This window comes from Bombus terrestris, chromosome 4 (assembly GCF_910591885.1).
Source record: "Bombus terrestris chromosome 4, iyBomTerr1.2, whole genome shotgun sequence".
NCBI lineage: Eukaryota > Metazoa > Arthropoda > Insecta > Hymenoptera > Apidae > Bombus > Bombus terrestris.
In genome coordinates, this window is record NC_063272.1 from 11,457,363 (window position 1) to 11,479,412 (window position 22,050).

General features: G+C 36.3%; 1 protein-coding gene and 1 long non-coding RNA gene across 3 annotated transcripts in view; both read right to left on the reverse strand.

Moving 5' to 3' along the window:
- Nucleotides 1-22,050, reverse strand: part of LOC100646174 (nuclear receptor coactivator 6) — a 381,486-nt gene that overhangs the window by 192,406 nt on the left and 167,030 nt on the right. The gene's annotated exons all lie outside the window — the stretch shown is intronic.
- LOC125385045 lies at nt 1,420-4,402 on the reverse strand. Its single transcript, XR_007223986.1, has 2 exons — nt 3,774-4,402; nt 1,420-3,678 (listed from the first exon to the last, which is right to left on the reverse strand). It is a non-coding gene; the product is annotated as an uncharacterized LOC125385045 (long non-coding RNA).

Consider the following 22,050-nt stretch of genomic DNA (forward strand, 5'->3'; position numbering starts at 1 on the left):
ATCTTCCACTTCACCTAAACAATTTTTAATGCATAAATTATCCTACAACAACAATAAATGAAGGCTCGTTAACAGCACCATCCCAACAATTTTTCCATTCTACAACTGAACCTTTCTTCTTAGGAATACGAAATAACAAAGATAGGTGAAATGGATTTACACCTTTTCTTCTCCAAATTTTTTACGAATCTAGCAAGGAAAAGTCAAATGAGCTTAAAAGTGAAGCGAATGGAGCTCTGTCTAGTGTCAATGTCTGCCGAGGTATTCGTATTGAATCTCAAAGGAGTACATAATACCAGCGCGGAAAAATCCAAACAATCTTATAGCCTCTCCCTAGCCGGGGCAACACCTCTAATATTATTCGCCTCATTATCATGAAGACGATCCTCGATCGCGCAACTCGCGGCGTCATAAAGCAAGTTTGCGAGCGAGCGAAGCGGCCGGTCGGATTAAACGCGATAATCGGTCCGATAAGAATTTAATTAACGCGTTATATATCTCGCAACGCGATACAAGAGCACCCGAACTCCGCTCGTAAATGCTTAGAAAAGATACCGGTGAGATTCTGCGTGGTCTGGCATGCGTGTCCCGCGGCATGTAATATCACGTGCTCTCTCGTTTTTCTACCAACACATTTACTGTACTCTCCGGCTCTTTTCCTCGCCAACTTCTCTCAGCCTTATCGTCGTAATATCGGTGCTGGGCCATTACCATATTATCTTGGGTTCACACCTCGCCTATGGACACGCCGGTAGCTGATCCGATACCGATCGGTTCGCAAAAAGCATTTATAATCGTCCGCAATTAAAGCGGTTCCACTCGGGTCTGTTCGTTTACGGCATTGCGTCGCACCACATTATTTTATGTACTTGTTCACCGCGTTCATTATATCGCACCGTCGTTCGTCCAGGAGGGATTCGGTCGAAGGAGAACGCGACTTGAATACGAAAACGGGCGGACGATCGTTTCGTCGATCGTACACGATTTTCTCGATTTTAAATCACCTTTGAATACCGCGTGACGCTCGGATGTCACTACGCGGAGAATGAGAAAAGGTTGTATTCCATGTTGATTTCATCGATTTCGCTGCGCGATGGATATTTAATTTGGATACTTTACGTCAAGGAATATCGTTTCCTTACACCGTTTGGGCCAAGAAAGTACTTAAACACTAACCATGGACATCTTTTATGTTCGCAATGTACGTTTCATATAAAACAGTTTGAAACTTCATTAGCATCGCAATGAGATGCAATTGGCATGATTATATTGGTCGGAGAAAACAATTTGAAAATCTTATTGAAATAATTCATGAAATGCAGAATGTATCTACTATGAAATTGTAAACGAATTCTTTAAAAATAGATCATGAATTAAAATTTAATATGAGGAATTAATAATTTTAAGCTATTATGAATCTTTTACTTTGAACTTGTTTCTTTCTTATCACACTCCATCTAAATTAGAATTCGTATAGGAATTACAAACGCGGAACCACAGAATCTTACACACATATATATAATAATACTTGTTAAAAAATGTAAAGTTGTTGAATATAGAAATTCTAAAATTGTAAGAACGAAAGTAATCAGGGAAAATAGCACCGCACCAGAGTAGCGTAAAAAACAACAGATTCATAAAGAAACCTTCAGGAAGCTATCATATCCTACGCGGAATGTTATTCAACGTAAGTATGATTCAAGATTAACATAAAGCATATTCATTTATTGTATAACTCTAACATTCGATCCAGAAGCCTTCCTAATGCAAATTAATTTAAACCGGGGAAATTTTTCAATCAGAAATAATTACCATGTAATCAGAATACAATTGTATGCAATATAAATTCACGTCACTGGAATAGCATTTGAATCTTATTAAATGGAAATGGGATTAAAGAGTCGCAATAGAAAAGCACAGCATAACTTACGTACAATGTATGTATATAATTTCCACTAGAAGTAAAATCCACGTAACGTAGGATCGAGCGTCGTTTCATTTTCAGTTTCTAAACCTAATAAATTTTACATAACCATTCATTTTTTAACATTGTTTCAAATCGTACCACGATTACGATAAATATGTGCATAAATTTGTTCTAAAGTCAACAAGAACAATGTATTCCTTTCAAACGACATAATTTCTTATAATCGGAAACATAACACTCATATTTCCAATCCACTGTTTTCGTGAACAAAATATTTTTCAAATTTTCGCGCGAGCATGCTATTTGCATACCGCGTGTCGCATTATTTGCACAAATGTAAACTTATCAATGGCCTGCCCAAAAATTCACCGAATTTCGTCGAACGATATATCTTTGTAAATACATACATAGTCGCCGTGTTACCCGAAAAATTCTCGATCGGCCACCGATTAAAAATCGAAAATACGTTTTTATATATTCTCGGCTCGATTACAAATTGCCGAACCACCGGCAATCATGTAGCCGCTCACGAAACGCAAATAAGCACAAACGTCCAAACGCATCTGCCCTCTCTCCATTAAAATGCTCAGCCATGCATTTCAGGGTATTACATTATAATTAAAGGACTGGAAGCGTCATCGACCCTCTGATAGCAATTTCGCGTCGTCAGCCGCGTGATCACGAGAGCAATTTATCATTCGAAAGTATCAATGGACGTTCCTTTACGATCGCAGAAAAACAATCCGCATAATCATTTTACCGCGAACGAACGTCGCGTACAACGTCTCGAAACCCTTCCTTAAGAATCATTTTTTGAAGGAAGTACAAGGAGGACACGCTCTCAGGATCGCCTTGAACCGCTCAATTATCGAGCACCTTAAGCGGCTCGACTCGCAAGCGAGCAAGGACGCGGCAAAGAATATATACGAGCGACATTTCTCGGTAACGATAATTGAAGCGATGTGCACACGTCGAATCGAACGAAAATCGCGACCTACCAGGACAAACGATCATCGATGTACCTTCACGAAGTGTATACACGCTATACACGCGTCTCGTTCGCTATAGAAAAGCAGTGAGGTCAGCCGGTGGTTATTCAAAAGGCGCCCATCGTCGTCTTTGCGGTTCTCGACGAACATAATTCCTTCGTGTTCTTTCTCTGCCTCCCTGTCTCTCCTCTCGACGACCTCTGCGGTAATAATGAGTCACCTTCTGTATGGATAGAATCTCGTTGGCTTCGACGAAAATAGCATTCCACGAGTTGTATCGCCCGATAGTCTTCGCCGAGCTTTGTTCCTTCGTCCCCTCTCTTTCTCGTTCTAATTCTTTCCTTTCTGGCTTTCCTCATTCCTTGTTCTTTTCTTTCTTTTTTTCCTTTCATTCTCGTCTTATTTGCGAAACGAACACGCACATCGCGTTCAGAATTCTAATTAATTCCGGATCCGCGGAACGATAACCGTTTCTTTTGATGGACGCATTTACAGAAACCTTGATCGAGAGTAGCGCAAGTGGCGAGCGTTAAATGTATAATATTTCTTCTCTAACTCGAGCGATATCTCGTTTATACATAATTCATACAAAACGTTTCATTCTAATCTCACAAACTCATAGCAACGACATCGCGTTACATCTTCGAGCGATCAATTACTGGAATAATCTATTAACCAACGGTAATAGCATATTTCTCGTTCAAGGCAGATTTCCATAATATGCCTGCATTCTTCAATCTCGTTGAGTTAGAATAATGGTATCTAATTAAAACAAGGAAATACGATCTTGTCCGTAATTTTCCACCATTACTAGTTTTAAAAAATATTTATTATTCACTTGCGTTACATCGTCCTACCTTGTGACGAAACGAAAAACTTTCGATATCTTATTCCAAGGCAGATCAATTAATTTCACCATACAAGAAGGACGATAATAGCGTTTCGTTGGAACGAACACGTCTCGTCTGATAGATCTTACTGCTATCATCGTCATCTGGAACGGACGCAGCTCGCTCCGAGTCAGTAGCTGATTGCAGCTTGACATTGAGCCACGTAGACGGCGTCTCATCCATTTTCCTGCTCACGTGTCTTCTCGTCAATTTAATAGTCTCTCCTCGATTCTTGTCACCGCATCGATAAAGGATCTCGACTAATTTCCTTTACGACAGCGATGAAACATCAACGCACACGTCTTCGTTTTAATTAGTTGAAAAATTATATCCGCTTGCATTTCAACAGGGACTAGTTTTTTAATGATTAACAACTTGTCCCGCAGGAGAAGATTTAGAGCGACTCGTAGTGACTGCATGAATTTTTATCAACCACTTCCCAAGATATTTCTGTTCCATTATATAATTCCGCGTCGCTTGTTCGAGAAACTTGAAATAAAATCTGTTATCGATCTGATCGCGAATAGTTTCTGCGATCATTTGCAATAATTGGTTATATAACGGCTTATGAAATGGGTGGCATTTCGTAATTTACGTCGTAGGAGACCTTTTCTATAAATATAACAGAACGAAGATTTCGAATATTCGTAGTCCGAAATACAGATATTCAACGCAAAGAATCTTCATTATAGCAAGAAATCTGTACGTATATGGAATAGTAATGGAACAGTAGTCAAATTGAAAATGAAATTTCAATTGATTAATCTTGACATAAAATAAACTTACTTTCCACAAACGTGAATTATTTCTAAAGATATAAATAATAAATTAATTGGAATGCACACTGTTCCAAACTGTAATTTCTTGTTTTTATGTGACATAAAATAGATCTGAGTGTATTTTGATCGGATTAAATTATTATATGACAATATAATTATTAAATGAATAAAATATAAAAATGTTCTTCTCCGTAGTTATGAAATAATCGATAAACGTACTAATAAAAACCGGAATATAGTAGAATGTCATAATGAAGCACGCGGTATGTAAATGCTAATTCATAGTTGGCACTTGAACCGAAACAATGCGTGCATTGTAAGTTTCACCTTGGTCGAGATGGAAGGAAGCATTCAAGTGCTATAGTAATGAAGCGAATATTCAGATTGCGTCATTTGTGCTCGTCTTTGTAAACATAAGAGATTGAAGTGCTCGTATTTTCGTTACGCTTATAAATAGCTCTTAAACGTCACAACTTTTTCACATTCCTCTTCTTCGACGTTCCGATTCAGAGATCGCTTCTTTTATCATTAAAAAGTAAACGTTTATGAAATATCGTATGCGTTTAAACGTTTAAACAATTCTAGATAAAAATAAAAGATATATATATAAATGGTATTTTACACGAACAGATTAATAATAAATATAAATAGATGCAATGTCTCGTGTATACTCCATCCATTTTCAAAATTTATTTAGACCTTTTCGGTTTCAGCTTCTCTCTTAATAGCTTTTAACGTCGCATTAGTTTTTGTTTAACGACTTAAGTCTAATATTCTTGGCTATATATGTAATCACATACACATCTAGAAATAATTATTGAACATGTTTCTTTGCGATAGAGATATTTTCTAAATGTTATAACTTATCTTCGAAACATTACACATACATATTCCACTTAGAACTAATTTTTCCATCAGGCATTTCCATAAATTTCTTAGATAACATGGTCGTTCGACGCATTAGAAGTCGAAAATGTTTTCTAACAATGAGTATACGTATTAATTTACTAAACTACAATACATAATATTCCCTAATTTTTGTCGTTAATTTGTTACAATAATAATGTTTGATTATTTTAAACACTCTTCTTTTCATTGGATCTGTCTCCACGTTAATTTCATTCTTCCGATAAATAATTACTTATAAATTGAGAAACTTAATGTTTATTTAGCTTGCACTTTCACATTGTTGTCTTAAATATTCTCTAGTAATGAGTCATGCATTCTACGTCGTCATGGAAATTGTCTGTTAATGAATTAATGAATGTTTTAAGGATATCCATGTTATCGAATCAGAATAAATCATCGCGTAGAAAGTCGATATAGCCTTGACAAATATTCCCCAATTATAAATGCTGCTGTTATTACGATGTTATATAACTTATGTTTATCGCCGATGAGCAACAAAGGAGATACCGACTGTCTTATCAAACCCATTGTTACTCGCATAATCACTTATGAAATGAATAACGTAATTCGAAGACAGGCTACACGCGTTATAAGAGATGTCAGCAAAACGTAACCAGCTTATAAAATAACACAAATTTAATTTTTAATCAACAATTAATATGGAGTTAGATATTTATTATCTTTATTTTAAAAATTAAATTTCTATATGTATAGATGCATATTCAATATTAAGATTACACTTTAATATATTTATCATTGTAACTTGCAATTAGTAGAATATTAAATTAGAATATTCAATAGAATAATGAATTTATACAAGACGTTTATATAAAACGTTTCGAGCTTGTGAAATTCGTCGTGTTCTTGTTTTCAAAAATAGATTCGAATGTAAATTTACCACATCAGTAATTTTATGCAACGATAAAGCTGTTGCAAAGTTTAATAAAAAAAACCTTTCTTCAGGAATAAATATCCTTTATATGAATTAAATATAAATAGGCTCAAACCATAAGTAGAGATATTTCATTTCTATTCAATTGTAATTTTATTGAAATTATTTTTATCCAATCAAGACAGAATATAAATCTTTTACCACACAATGGTAAAAAAATTTGAAGAATTATTTTCATGAATGTATCACTGTTTGAAACGACATTAGCTTATATAAGTTTACGCAATAAATGATTACATGATGAAACTGTGCAGCCAGATTTATATAGCCCGACGTAAAAAAGTTGGCGGCTTCCAAACGAATCCTGACAGAATGGAATTTAACAATTCCATTATCTATTTTGAAAATATACAACACGTTAGAATACGCCTCGCCGTTCTCCAAAACGATGAATATTAAATGACGACAAGCCTGACTCACATCCGTGATCATATCTGGTGACAAAACGATCAAACTTTTTATCTGCCAGCGAATTAAAAAAGTATCTCTTGGACTCCTATTTCACTCATATTAAAACCTGACAAATGTCATAAATCATTGATTCTATCGAAGTTGAGGGAAAAATACATACATATTAACATATTCGCAGCTATGTAAAATTACATCATTAGATAAACTGTAGTTGGCTGATGTAAAATTACGTTCTTTTACAAGTGATAATACTGATTCGTGCAATATGTGTCAATATTAATCCGTACACGGCTTATATTAATTTATATTATGTAATCATGTTAACGCAATTAACCTTTTGTTAATTGCGTCATTTTACCTTTTGTTAATTTAGACAAAATAATGTAGGAAGACAGACAATGGACAGCATGTTAGAATAAACGTTATTACTTAAACCAAAGATATTTCGGGGAAAAATAAATTTACAAAACAATTTGCGTTTGAATGTACAATTCGTATCACTTTTCTTTCATTTCCATTTTTTCATTTCATTTTATTTGCAACATAATAATTTATAAATTTATTTATCTTTTTATGATATCGATTCCTTATCAATGTGTCAATTTTTAATCTAACAATAAGACACAATTTAAGTTGAAAATGAGAAACGGGTGGTATGAATGTGTTTCTACTGTAAGGAATATTTGTCTGCCAATTTAAAGAAACAACTATTTAATATTTGAAAGCAAATTTCACAACTCACGTTTCGTTGTTAACAAGAAAATTGAATGAAACGCGGGTTTACTTATACTTTTCAAATGACCTTTAATTTTCGAAAAATTACAACGAAAACTGCTCGCGTATAAAGGAAACGAAACAAGAAAGAAGATGAACTGAAAATAATTCGTCTACGAGATACGTACACAGGTACACGCTTCTGCAGTCGTGCAATCGTTATAGAGGTATAAGTAAAAGCTACCGCGCAACAATAACGCGTTTTCAGTGGAAAAAAGAGCAGAAGAGAAACACTTTTTCATTTTGAATTCCGTAACAAACAAAAGAGCGCTATCGCAGTGAAATATCGTCGGAGACGCACACTTTGTACAACAGCGGATGCAATCGCTGTTCCAAACTAACTGCCAATGTTCGTTTTCTGTACAATCTGCCAGAAACTCGTCTGCCGTCCGCGATTGAGTTTACGATCGAACGCTACTGGCCCTACGGAAACTTTTATAAGTTCATCCATCGGTAAATGCATGCGGGAGTTACGATCGATCAGAGGAGTCCCGAAGGGTGTATTCGATGTTTCCGGATGAATAAACTGGCGATTTAAAGAGAAAAGACAGAATCACATTCTATCTGAAAGCTCTATCCATTATTCTTAGCCAAAATTCGCGAATTCGAGATTTTATCTCTCAGTGTCTCGATTAGTTGTTCAAATAATTTTTAATTTGTACCATTTAATACAGGCAAACATGTATCTATGTATATACACTGGTGCGCAAGAATATTTGGTCCACTCAGAAACATTTCGCGAATTACGTTAGGTGTGTTATACAAAATTTTTTGAAAAATTATTTGGCGCTATAAGAAGATCCCGATTGAAATTCTCTTGCGAGGGAAGATTAGGATATCTTGCTAAAGTTTCAAACAGATCTGAAAATGTATATAGAAATTACAAGATATTTAGTGGAAATATATTTAGCAGAGATCACGAAGATGTTTAAATAGTCAGTTTTATTCCTCATAATAATAAAGATCAATATTTAATGGGACCATCTTTGACGCTTATACACAACATACGACATACACAAATACAAGAAACGATCCATATTTGTAGAAAATTTTAGCATGAATTTCCAAACATTCACGGATACCTATAGCAAACTATCCTAATGTTTGTGCAATTATACAGATTCCTCATCGAAGTACAATTTTGTTCGAAGTTTCCTCAAGATAAAATCTTCGCTGACTGTACGACGCTATTCCTCGAGTCTCTCAATTAACTCCAAACACTCGGATAATACCCTTTACCAACAAAGAGATACAAAGAGCCTCGGTTTTTTCAATCATTCAATAACGAGCCACTCCCTCGTATTAACACAGCGCAACCGGTCGTTCGGTATGTGATCAGAATACCGATAAATCTTTGACGACTAACAACGCTTAATGCTCAATACAGATCGCAACCTCTAATTACCAATCTCTCCTGCTTGATACCTCCTTCGCGTGGCTCGTTCGTGCGAATCATACGAGGCAAAAATTTTGATCTTTCTACTACGTGTCTCGAGGCGAAAAGAAGAATGCGTCCTCGCCTTGAGTCGGTTATGTGCGAAACATCAACGAATAGGAAGAAGTGGAAGGGAAAAAGGAGAGGAGGAGAAAAAGAGGGAGAGAAAGAAGGAAGAAAAATTCTTTTACATGGTAACGACGCGTCAAGATGACGCGTAGGGTTCCAATGAGAGGTCTTTCTTCGATTCCTTCGGTGTGACCCTCTGTTCGGCTTTACGCGCGTGTGTCACTGCCACGTGGCAGTTCTGGTTGACCTTGAATAGTCAGCAAAACATACTGGCCAATGGAGATGTACGCGAAACACGCCGCGGACCACGTAGTATGTATAGCGAGCTCGAAATGCAAATTAGTCGCTTCCACGAATTCATCGATGCTAATATTATGATAATGTATGACGAGCCTCTTCAGCTATTTCACCGAATAAAGATCGATGAATGCAAACACCCGAGTTACGGATATTGTGTCCGCGAATATTTTTCCCGTGTCCGACGACGATCGCGGTAAATCATGACCGGCTCGAGTGACAAATGGTCGAGCTAGAACAACCGACCGATTAAAACGTTATTGCGTGTTATTCTTTCCATTTCTACGTGTGTATATGGGAGAATTTTGCGCCATATTTGGAACAGATTGCTAAGATAACAATGTTCGCAAATTTTGATTAACCCATTGAATATGACCTTTACCAATTTTGATGCAACAAAGATATAAAATTGTATGTAACAATTTTTACGAAAAATGGTTTATATTCTATTGATTTGTTTTTAATATCACGCAGCACGATTATCTGATTTTTCCATATTCGTTATACTACAATATTAGATGGACATGTATGTTCAATAAATATTTAGAAATTATATTAAATTGCCCACCGTGTTTATTTATTTCATATTATTGATTTTTGGTATTCTATGAGATAATTCTAAAATACGATATACGTATGTACAGAGAATCAAAGACTCAAAAACATTCAGTGAAATACACTGGAAGGTGTAAAATGTAAATTAAATAAAGGCATTATTCACATTAAAATATCGTTCTCGTAATTTTGTTTTCGTCGAGCAAAATTTGCTGATTCACCAGTTAATCAACACCTCGCTCTTCCCATCCTAAATCCGTCATTGAAACATACCACATCTCTTTTACACGTGAAACAACCTCGCGCATCGATTCTCTTAATGGCTTTCCACCAGTCGATCCATCAAATCGTCAAACAAACGCTGATAAGTAAGACAAATCGCGTGATCGAGCGGTCGAATCATATCGCAATTACCTCGGGCATGTTCTAAGCCCGATTTCACCAGGGATGTGGCCACCTATAGCCGTTGCCGGAAATGAAATTCGGAGGATAAAATTCCCGGTGGGGGAAATTACAGCTCTGCTCTATCCGGCAATGATAAATACGCGGCTCGAGGCAGAAGAAAGAGGAGCTGGCGAAATCGAGGGAATAAAAATGTGGGAAACGAATCGCCGTCCGGGGAGAATTAGACCGTGAACGAGTACAAACGGGGATACACGAAGAAGCAGGCACATTTGGCCGTCGTGGGTACTGACATTGCCGAGCCAACGGACCAGCACAACCATCTGATAGACGCGACACACACTGTGCTCCGTCTGGAGGTTAAACCGTGCGGTGAACCAGGGACGATGCAACCAGCGGCTACGACTCACGGACACGGAACACAGTTGAGTCAAGGATTCCGTGAATTTTCATGAGAACAACCAACAACGTGAAGAACTGGATCCGATCTACCAACTGGAACGAATCACTATCACGCGAGGTTCATGCGCCCTGAGACACGTATTTTCAGGAAGACGTCACACAGAATTTCGTTCGTGCGCCCATTTCTATAGTTAAATGTAATTAATGGAGCATTTTTACTAGTGCTAATGAAACAACTAGAATTCTGTGAAAGAAATAAATTTACAAATTATCCGTTAGCTGATTATTCTGTTTGATTAATATACTGTAGCAATTACGAATCTTGGAAATAAATCTTGTACGTTGCAAGTTATCCAGTTTGACTCTAATTTATTACTTTATTAATATTGTTAATTGATGTTGTTGTACGAGAGAAGCGTGATTAATTCGGATACCTATATTGAAATGTAACATATCAATATGTTCAGTTATGTAGAATAAAACTGGAGATATAGGGAGAATATAATATTTGTAGAGTTAAGTTCTCCCCATCTTAATTCATTATTTGCGATAGTATGATTTTTACTGTTTATCTTGACTACTGATGAAGTTGGCTCTTAATTAAAATTATTAAAAGATAAAGACGTTTGTCGCGTGAATGTATGTAAATTCACACGCTATAAAGAATAAATATTACTCGTACAGATACATAAATTTCCAAGAATTCACTTTGAGAGCCATAAAACTGGAATTAATGGAAAAAAATGACACAATATCTCAAACGAAGGTTCTACTAGCTAGAAAGAAGCAATAAACATCAATCAGGAAACTATCGTGATAGCCAAGTAGCACAGATGTTTAGCACGAGTTCCAGCAAATCTTTTAACTCCTTCGCGTCCACAGTCGAAGATATCTATGTCGTTTTATGTAAAAGAAAATTGCAAAAGACTTGTTTCTAAAGGTAAAAGTTTAGCATCGTGAGCAATGTTTCATTTGCTAATGAGATGTCTCTGGAACTGATTTCTAATCGAATCTATACACAACATTGCTTGACGAAACACGTAATCCATAAATACGAGAGAATTAAAAGCCACGAATTCCTAAGTGATAAAAATTACGTTAATCAATTTATATTACGAGTTCTCCACTCGAATTTACATCATCGTAAAAGATATTTTTGAACAGACAAACTTAAATTTAGCAAATCAATTTTTAACAATATGACAATAATTAATTTAATAATCATTAATTTAATAATTTGACAATAATTAATTAAATAATCCTCGAATTTCCCGATAATCGATCTTCTGGTAATAACTAAAGTTATATTGCACTAGCAACATTTCTGACTCTGATATTAGTTCAGTCATGTAAGAGAACTCAAATTATTCAGGACCACATCCGATCAAACTATCAGAAATCGTACGTGCACAGTAAAAATTTGTATTATTTTAAACTCGACATTGCTCTACGACGCACAATCAAAACCAGGCAATCAAAAGTTGCGTAATATAAACGTGGCTAGTATAAACAGACAAAACAGGCAGATCAGGCGTTAAATGTGTTTGTTGCGTACGCCGGAGGCCGTGAAGCGAGCGCGAAAAAACGATGTCGAAGGCGAGACAAGCGAAAAAGTGGCGGGAAGGTTAATTTATTCGCGACAAGTGACGCCGGGTCGTTTGGAGGTTGAAGCTCGGAGGTTGTGGAAGCTTCTCTGGTCGCAGACATAAAATGCGGGGCCCTGATGTCGAGTCAAGGGTACGTGAGAGTGATACACGACTTCCACAGGCCTGCTCGTGTTCGGCCGTGATGGCTCGGTCTCGCGGACTGCTTCACCTTGAACGATTCGCGGAGTTTATGGCTTACGGAGCCACGCGTCGCGTCGGCAAAAGAGCTGCGTTGTCTTGGACACGTGGGAGTAGACCGGCAATCGGTGAGAGATCTCTCAAGGCCCGTTCTCGGAAATCATTTTTGAAAACAGTCTTGTTGCCTTCGCGGAGGGCCCAGGCTAACGCGTACACGCGCTCTGGCCCTCTTCCTCTTCTTTTCTTTCTTTTTCTTTTTCTCGGTTTCATACGCGAGCCTACTCGTCATTCGGAGCTAAGTGGCGCAACAATTTATGAATTCCAGCCCGCCGAGGGAAAGATAAAGATTTATACCCGTTTCGGCATTGTGTTCCTTTTGCATTATACAGCCTCACGTGTATTAATTAATTTCCCGTGCCACAAACTGCGTTTCCATGGGAAGCGAACCGGTATCATAAACGACGTTTAAATAGAGTGCTCGGGACGAACGTCGTAATTTAGAAGCTTCTTTCTCTCTCTCTTTCCTACCTATCTGCCCAGGTTCTTGCCTTCTCCATTCTCTCTTCCTCTTTGCCTTTCTCTTCCTTCCTTTTTTTCTGTTTCTCTTAAAATGCAATTAAGAATCTCACCGATCAAGATGGTATTAGTGTGTTTTACAAAGTCGTGTACACGCGAGCCAGATGCCGGGACGCAGATACGCGCAATCCTCCTGTGCGTCGTCTGTTTTCCCGCGAAGTCGTTTATCGGGACCCGAAAATACGCCGTGTCCTGCATTAATCATACGAAACTGTTACGTTAATTCCGCGACGATAAATCTACGTCCCTGTGCCAAGTAAAAATGATCACGCGTTACAAAAGCTGTTGAAAAACAGCGGAAGAGAAAAGGAGAGGGAAGGAGGCAAACCAACCACGAGGCCCACCTCGTCCCCTTGTTCCTGCCGTACCCGACGATAATAAATTCATTTTTAATCTCTCTGATTCTCGGTTAATATATCAGCGGCGACCCGGCTTGACCGTGCCGCACATTTGCGGTAAGAAGAAGCCGCGAGCTACGATCCGCTGGATCGTACGTTTTTCTGCTAGCCTAACCGCACTGTGAAAACCATCGCATAAGAGCCATGAGAACGCCACGAACGAACAAGGATGGAGAGATGGGAAAACTAAAGTGACCGCACGGTCCACGCGGCGAAAAGGGGTGAATTGCACACCGGATACTCGTCGGTCGGCAATTTGAGTTATGATGCCGACGCTCTATAATCGTTAATTAAAGCCGGCTATAATCTTGTTTCACGATCGTCCCATTGGCCGCAAATGATATTTCTTTTAGTTGTCACATGGTAGGTAATCCTCTTTCTTTTGAATACTGGTTTGAATGGAAATGAGAATTGATAGTGATCGAGTGGTATTATTCATCCGGTTGAATGTAAGATTGTTTATAATTTTTACACTTCGATTGCCTGCGTAGATCTTGCAAGCGTACTGCATTCAATCGTGTAAATATTACGATATTTAGTAATATGAATATTAGTATTTTTTAATGACTAAAATATCGCGTAGATTGGGATTTCTGGATAATAAAACACAGAATAGAAAACGTTACATGATGGCATTTAAAAATGCAAAGGACATTCCAATGTTTTACTAAAACAATGGTGTTTCCATTATCTGTAATACTACAATTGTTATCGATTAAGGTAATACTTCTTTTTTGTAGATCATGACGATGATTAGAATGAATCTACGAGATCGTGAAAATCGTTAGATACTCTTCTTCCAGGATATTTGCGCTTTTGTATTATCAGAGATAATGGGCAAGATATCCATAGTAGTTTCAAATGCAAAAAGAATTACCATATAAAGAGAGTAATAAAAATCATTTCGAAAAGGTTTCTTCTGTAAAGCTATCCTGAACATGTTAATCGTTACCTTGAGTGATAGCAATATTTATAAGTAGATATTTTTCGATTTCTCGCAAAAAATTGGTAAAAGAATTGGATATATAAGTACGATATAAATATTTAATATTTGTACCACCGTCGTGATGCTAAAGGAATTAACTATTATTTGTAACTATACTGTTTACGTAATGTTACTGATATTGTATGATAAATCCGAAAGTTTAATTCACACGATTCTATAAATAATTATGAGATATGCGAGGAAAATTAAAAATGTTAATATCGAAAAATAAAGAAACGATAAATGAAAGAAAAATTCTGATTTCAGAATATAAACAGGTCTATGTATAGCTGTGCGTATATCAAATGAGCAATAAATATTGCAATTGTTAACAGCTGACCTTAAAATTCAACCATCATACGTTTTGTTTTATCCGTAACATATTGCAAAAAATATACACGTCATACATATCCTTGCGTTTCTCATATCCGGGATAACAATAAAATAAAATGTACGCATGAAAAGAGATTAAATAATAAATGCCGTAAACTACATTCTGTAATATACAATTTACACATCAATATTTTGTCTTCTTCGTTGCTAGCTTTCGTGTATATTTTACTCCCTTAGATTTATCTTATCCTATAAAATATTCACACAAGTACAAGCAAAACATTTTCATAAGTTATCAGGGAAGAAATACAGCATATGCAAGAATTATAAGCGAAAAATAAAGGAAATGTAAGTAAACGGCTTCATAAACTATAAACACATTGAACGCACAAACAAATTAACAGTAAAATTAAGTTAAACTTGAAATACAAACATTATCTAATATTTTTCCGACGATTACGATTTTCTGCGGATTTTGATGTTTCTGATAGGATGTTACAGGTTTTATTCCCGGTTTGTAGTTTATGTTATTAATTTAACAATTGGTCAACAGCTTTGTTACTAGATTAATAATACATAATTAAATATATCATTTGAAAAAAATGAAAACTTTCGTAAAATTCTCGATCGTGTTTTGAGATTAAAATACATAAAATACATAAAATTGTGTTTTCATTAAATGTGAGAAACTGTACAGAATGCAGACAATACACAGAAATATACGAAATATCCAAATTCAGATATTCGTTCTAATATTTAATGAACGAGACTTTAAGTTTCATTTCCTTAGTTGTTTATAAACATATCTTCTTTACCCAATCATGTATATCAAATCAATAATACACATTACAACTTGTACACGGCACGAAAGGCAGTAAAAAGGTCAAAGAAAGGGAACCCTTCGCGATTACGATATTACTAGATTACTCGATCGAGCAGAATTTCAGAAAAGCACGCTATTCTACTAGCGTAGCCTGAACTCTTCGCTTAAAGCAGACAGAAAGTGTTCGATCGCGCGAGACAATCTCCCCAAAGCAATAATTCTTAGCTGCTCGGTGGAGGGAATGGAATCCGGAATCCCGAGCGAACGTTCGAATTACAGGCGAAGCAGTTGATCATCGTAAGCTGAAAGCACAATTTGTATCTCACGATACGATACCGTGGACAGGATAAAGCCGAACATCCTGTTCCAAGGGCAACCGAGTCCTGGCTGGTGCAGCTGAACAAGCGCGCCCTCTGTCGACCGAGATACTATCAACCTAAGTACCACGAGATATACGAGCTACGATTGGCATGCACGAAGCGTTACCACTTACATGTACGCCGTTCCTCCGCGATCGTCGATTTCTTTTTTCTTTTCCCCTCTTTCGAGTTGCCCCGGCCGTCTTTCTCCTCAGCCTCGTATTCTTGTCGAACGCGTTCTTCGTGCCCGCGTCCTGATAAAAAAGAGATCGGGGCCTCGTCGGGAACGATAAGACCTAGCCGAGCCCCGATCAGCGATGATACGTCGAGGACAGTGTTTGGAATGCCGTGTGAAATCGCTGGAAAAAATCAATACCGATACGACGTTGCGCTCGATAAACCGTTCACGGGAAGGAAATCGTTGTGCTCAGACTGTTCCGCTCGTCGACTTCTGCTGTCTCTTCAATTGTCAGACGTTCCAATTCAGTTGCGTTATATATTACATGCATTTGGTTGTTTTTTCCAATGATCCTTGTGATCAATGAAGGGCAATGATAATTAGATTCTTAGGCATATTTGCGAGTATAAAAAATTCGAAGGTGAGAAATTGCATAGAGTTCACTTGATATAAGAAATACGTGTATAAGATTCCCGAAGTAAAGGACATTTTGTTGCGGAAAATTTAGTGAGTGAAATAAATCTTTATGTGGGTTTCATTTTTCCGATTAATAACGATATGAATTTGCACGAACGTCTGCAATGTAGTTAGAATAAGATTGGAGTATTTTAATATTATATAGAACTACAGGCTTGTAATCTGTAGCCAAATATTTTAGCCGATATATACGTAGATAATATCTATCTATTTGAATAAAAGAATCAACATTGGTTTTGTCAGAAGCACCTGTATGTAAAGAAAGAAGTTTAAAATCAATTTGTAACCGGATTCGTAGTTTTAGCGCTGGTGAAGATTGTCTCTTTTTTTTTTAGTTCTTTTTCTTGCAAGAAATGTTAAATGTTATTGTTAAGAATCAATCGAAGTAACTTGTTCTGCGCATAAATTGGATAAAAATTAGGGAAAAGCAACACGATATACTTCCTAGACTCTATCTCATCGATCAATTTCACCTGTTTTAATGAGGTTTAGAAAACGGTTTAGAAAACATCAATGACGTATTAAGTGCTAATGGATTCGATACTTTTATGATTCGAGTTAAATACAAATTGATAGATTAGACGTCGCAGGTAAAACTAGTTATTCAACGTTGTTATATCTTCCTGTACGTCATTAACTTCGCCAATAATTCATTTAATTACGTAGCTCGAAGAATTAGGAATCAGTCGATCTACATACGGGTGGCATTAATTTATGGTGGGATTATGATCCGGTTACTATAACAAAACGTTAGTTTCGCTAACTCGTTTCGAATCACGTCATAAAATTAGAAGACAAACCTGATACACGGCGATTCTCGTTTTCACTGTTCGATCGCGTGTCCTCTAATCACACGATGTGGTCGACTTTAACGTTGGAGTGGACATTTTATCCGCTCGTACGCGTCTCGTTTTTCGCGCGATCGCCGCGGAAATGCGCGTGATTCTAATAAACTTAATTAATTCTCTTACTTATACCGACCTGGATAAGGATAATGTTTTCGCACTAAACAAGCGACGAAGCGTGTTCCCCACCATTCGAATTCTTCGAGCTGAACACGTCAACTGACGCGATATCTTTCATCGAAGAGGGCAACCTGGCGTGTCTACCTAATGAAAATGCGTACACGTTTGAAACCGTGACGAGTCACACCATCTGACTAATTTAAACTTGGTATTTGCACATTTTGTACTTTCCACGAAAGTCTGTCCCCTTCGTCATTCGGATCATTTTTGAACTTTTATGCAGTATATGTATCGTACTGATTGGAAAGGTCTGTCATTTTTGTTCTTTGAGAGAGGAAAATATTCATTGGTTTAAGTGAAACTTCGATTTGTTAATCTTCAATCATATTTACATATTAAATCCTCTTCTATAAAAAATAGCTTAGAAAATTATCATGGAAATTAGAAATACACAGATGAAAACGATTGTCGAATGTTTTATGATCTTGAAACAACTAAATTTCGTCGAAAAGTAACATGTATTATGTAACCTAACATTACGATTTATCAAATGTACAATGGCTATAAAAATATTGTTATTTAACATAAAAGTATTTGTTATTATTGCATTTATATATTAGTTAATTAAATATAAATATAATCAATTTTAATATAAATATAATCAATTTTCTATCATTTATTACTCCTTTCATATGACGATGAAAGCTTGATACTATGGAAGTGATATGTAGAATCTAATCAAAAAAGATCAAACACAGCTGTGTGCAAATATCTTTCTATCACTGCATCTCCACATTACAATTTTCCAATCTGCGTCCTTAAAAAAATCACCGATAAGGACAGTTTAAAACAAATTTCCACGAAACAGTGCACTTTTTTCCCAAGCTTCGTCCGTAACGTTGATCTTAGAACGGCCGAATTTCGATGCTACGTTACTTTTATTAAAGGATAGCCTTAACGCGGTATAGCAGAGTGGCTCGTTTCGCTTGAGGTGGCTATAATGCACGAGCCGCGAAATTAACGCTGCACCTGGCCGAACGAAATTAACGCTGAACACGATAAAAGGGAAAAAACGAGATCGATCGAAGGCAGACGAAGAGGTGTACGACACGGAAAGAGAGAAATGTGTCGAGAAGAGAAAGGGGAAAAGAGAAAGGACAGTCGACGACAGCTCGGTCGATTCTCGGTGCTCGCATAGTGGCAAGTCCGACGCTTGGGCTGGCGCAATACCGACGACGACGTTGACACCGGCGTCGTTTACCGGGGATCTCATGGCGACGACGCAGAAACAAGGGAGAAACGTCGCATAATGTGACTAACGTAATTAAGCCGACGTCCGCGCTGAATTTCTCTTCGTTCTCGTATACTTCGTGTTTTTCCACAGCTTACGGATCACACGGATCTTCTATTTTAACGCTCGCGTAGAACGAATTCCCGATGGAGTTTTTACGTTCCATTCTGATGGAACGAAATGACCAATGGAAACCAAACGAAATGGTTTCGATCGCTTCAAGTGCCTGTAGGTAGTGTTGTTCGAATTGAAAGTTCATGCACCTATTAACTTAGCAATAGTGTGCTGAGATATGATATATTCCATTATTTCTAAAAATGGTGTTTATCTTGTTATTAACTGCAACAAATACGCTGCCAGTGTCAAATTTAGAGTTTTTTTTATTATCTATTATTATAAAATCATTTTTTATCGTAGATACGTTTATAGCTAGAACATTTAAATTTAAAAAATATCGTCCGACTCTGGACGAAATTCAATGTAGGAATGCGATCTCTAGATAAATTTAATATGGATGTAGGTAAAGAATAAATTAAATATAAATGTAGGAAGAATTACAAGCACATAGTATAAATTAAAATTTAAAAGAAGCTTAATAAGGGTATGTATGTCATGCCTTATCATGCATGGCCACGTTATCAGCCCACCGCCCCCTCCCCCTCCAGCTATATCAATTAGGTAACTACAATATAATTGGAAAGTTTCAATGTGTCATATAAATTAGATGTTAAGCAAAAAAGGAGACAACGTGAGACACATAGTATAGACAACGTGACAATCCTTCCTTGACTATAATCGTATACATCGTGTCTTTAACTAAACTTTTATAACAAAGTTTATTATTTTTACACGCTATCAACTTGAACGATCAATGGCGATGAAACTTTTTTGTCTTTACATGCAAAAGTCAATGAAATTCAATGTGCGTAACTATATAAGTTAAGTCCGTTTTATCGTTTAGCAGAGCTTAAAATAAACACGTTGCAATCTAATGGTCGTGCGTATCATGAACAGGCTGTGCGTGTTTCAAATAGCAAGACTGTGCGCTTCTATAATAATACGCTGACCGATATCCCCTTTCATTCAACTTTTCCTTCGTTTGAGCTGCCAGTTAACCGTCAGTATCAACATTATCATCGAAAAGATCACTGGCTACGGTAGTTTATTTGTGTTGCAAGCAGTCTTTCAATTTCTGAAACGGTAATGCGAAACGCATTGCAAGGTGTTAATGGGTACTTGTCGGAAGTAACCGCAGGTGTTGCATTTTGTTTGCCACAGCTATGGTTCGTTCTCCTCTCCCCCCCTCCTTTCTAAATTATTCCTTTCTCTCTTCTCGTTTCTAAGTTATTCATTTTCTCTATCTTTCTCTCTCGCTCGCTCCTTAATTATTCCTTTTCTCTCTTTTCTTGTCTTGCTCGCATTTTTCTCTCGTTTTCTCGCTTTTTACCTCGTTAATCAGGTACTGATACAATAATGCGGTGATTAATTCACAGTTGGTATCGTAGATGATCGTAGGTGATCTATAAATTGAGTCAAATTAACTTAATTGTGGAGCTTTCCCGAGGATCGCTTATGATCCAACGATATCAACTAATACGAGTAGATATTTAAAAAGTTTCAATTTATTTACCAATGTAAAAAGATACGTTTATATAATTAGCAATAATAAATAAATGAAAACTTCAACTAGACGGAGCCGACTCCGTTCCTGACGTATTTCAATTTACCGAGCGTCGTTCGTCGACTATTCGCATAGACCCCATTTTATTTTTTTTCTCTGTCCAGGAAACGCAGGGCTGATAAATCGCCTGTCTAATTAATTAATCTCCAACAGCGATGTTTCTTTCTTTCGCGAGTGTAAACAATTTGTTCAGTTTTCGAATTAAATTATCAACACAGAAACGCCTCCGAGCGAGTTTTTACTGCAACGACGAATCGCCGAGCAAACCTGCAATTGTGTTAATTAGAAAATAAATTACATCGAAGCTCTAGCCGTTAGAATGCTTTCTCCTTGAACATTGCGTTTTAATATTTGATATTCGCTTTCCAAGTATCTTACCGATCGTGTTGTTGCATTTAATTAACAAAACAGATATCCACGAGAACATTCAATTAAGTGAATCGCTTGCGATATGTTTTTATAGCGGCTGAGGCAATCGTTGCAAATTGATTTAAATTATTGTTCTCGTCTGAGCTTAGTATTTCATTTCATTTAGCAATCAATTTATCGATATTTTTTATAAAAGTAGTCTCCATAGAATTAAAGGCCGTATGAAATTTAAAGAATTAAAATATAAATTAATCTGATAATATAAATGAATTGATAATATAAATAAAATGAAAATTGGAATGATATCATTTTGTTTTTATTTATACCTTTTTCAACAAAGTTCCACTTTGAACGTTGCTTCATTTATTCAATGTTAACGTTTCCAACTGGGTCAATCAAAAACTTATTCAATGCTAAATATTCTAAATATTCCTTCACTGAAAATTTATGGTACAATAATCAAACGCGGCAAAAATATTTGCTAGATGCAAAAAGAGTGCATATGTTAAATATGTGCACATTTTGTTAAAAAAAGGACAATACTTTATCGTTGGAAACTTTTGTACAGTTTTTTCGGCACGATGAATATTATCGGAAAAAAACCAACCGTTTTATCATTTTATTTTTGACGTAAAATATAATCTCTCAGTTTTTTACAAAGTATTGTAATAATCATACATTTTTATATGCATATAAGCTTCGTCTTTAATGGATTTTTACCAATTTAAAAATTGATTAATATAAATTTCGACGAAAAGATTTTATTATTCGTTATTTTTAATTCAGACCTAAATTTAATACCTCTTTCAACGAAATATAAAAATCTAGAAAAACGTATTCATCTCGCAAAAATTATATGTATGTATCGATATTTGTTCTATTTCAGGTGTGGATATTACTCAAAATATTTGAAAAGTATTTCAATTTCAATGTAACTATTTCAATAATATATCATTTCATTTAAAATAAGCACGCGCGTACATGTTTTAGTTTATATGAATAAGCAAATCATTTATCTTCAGATTGTTATTTATCATTCT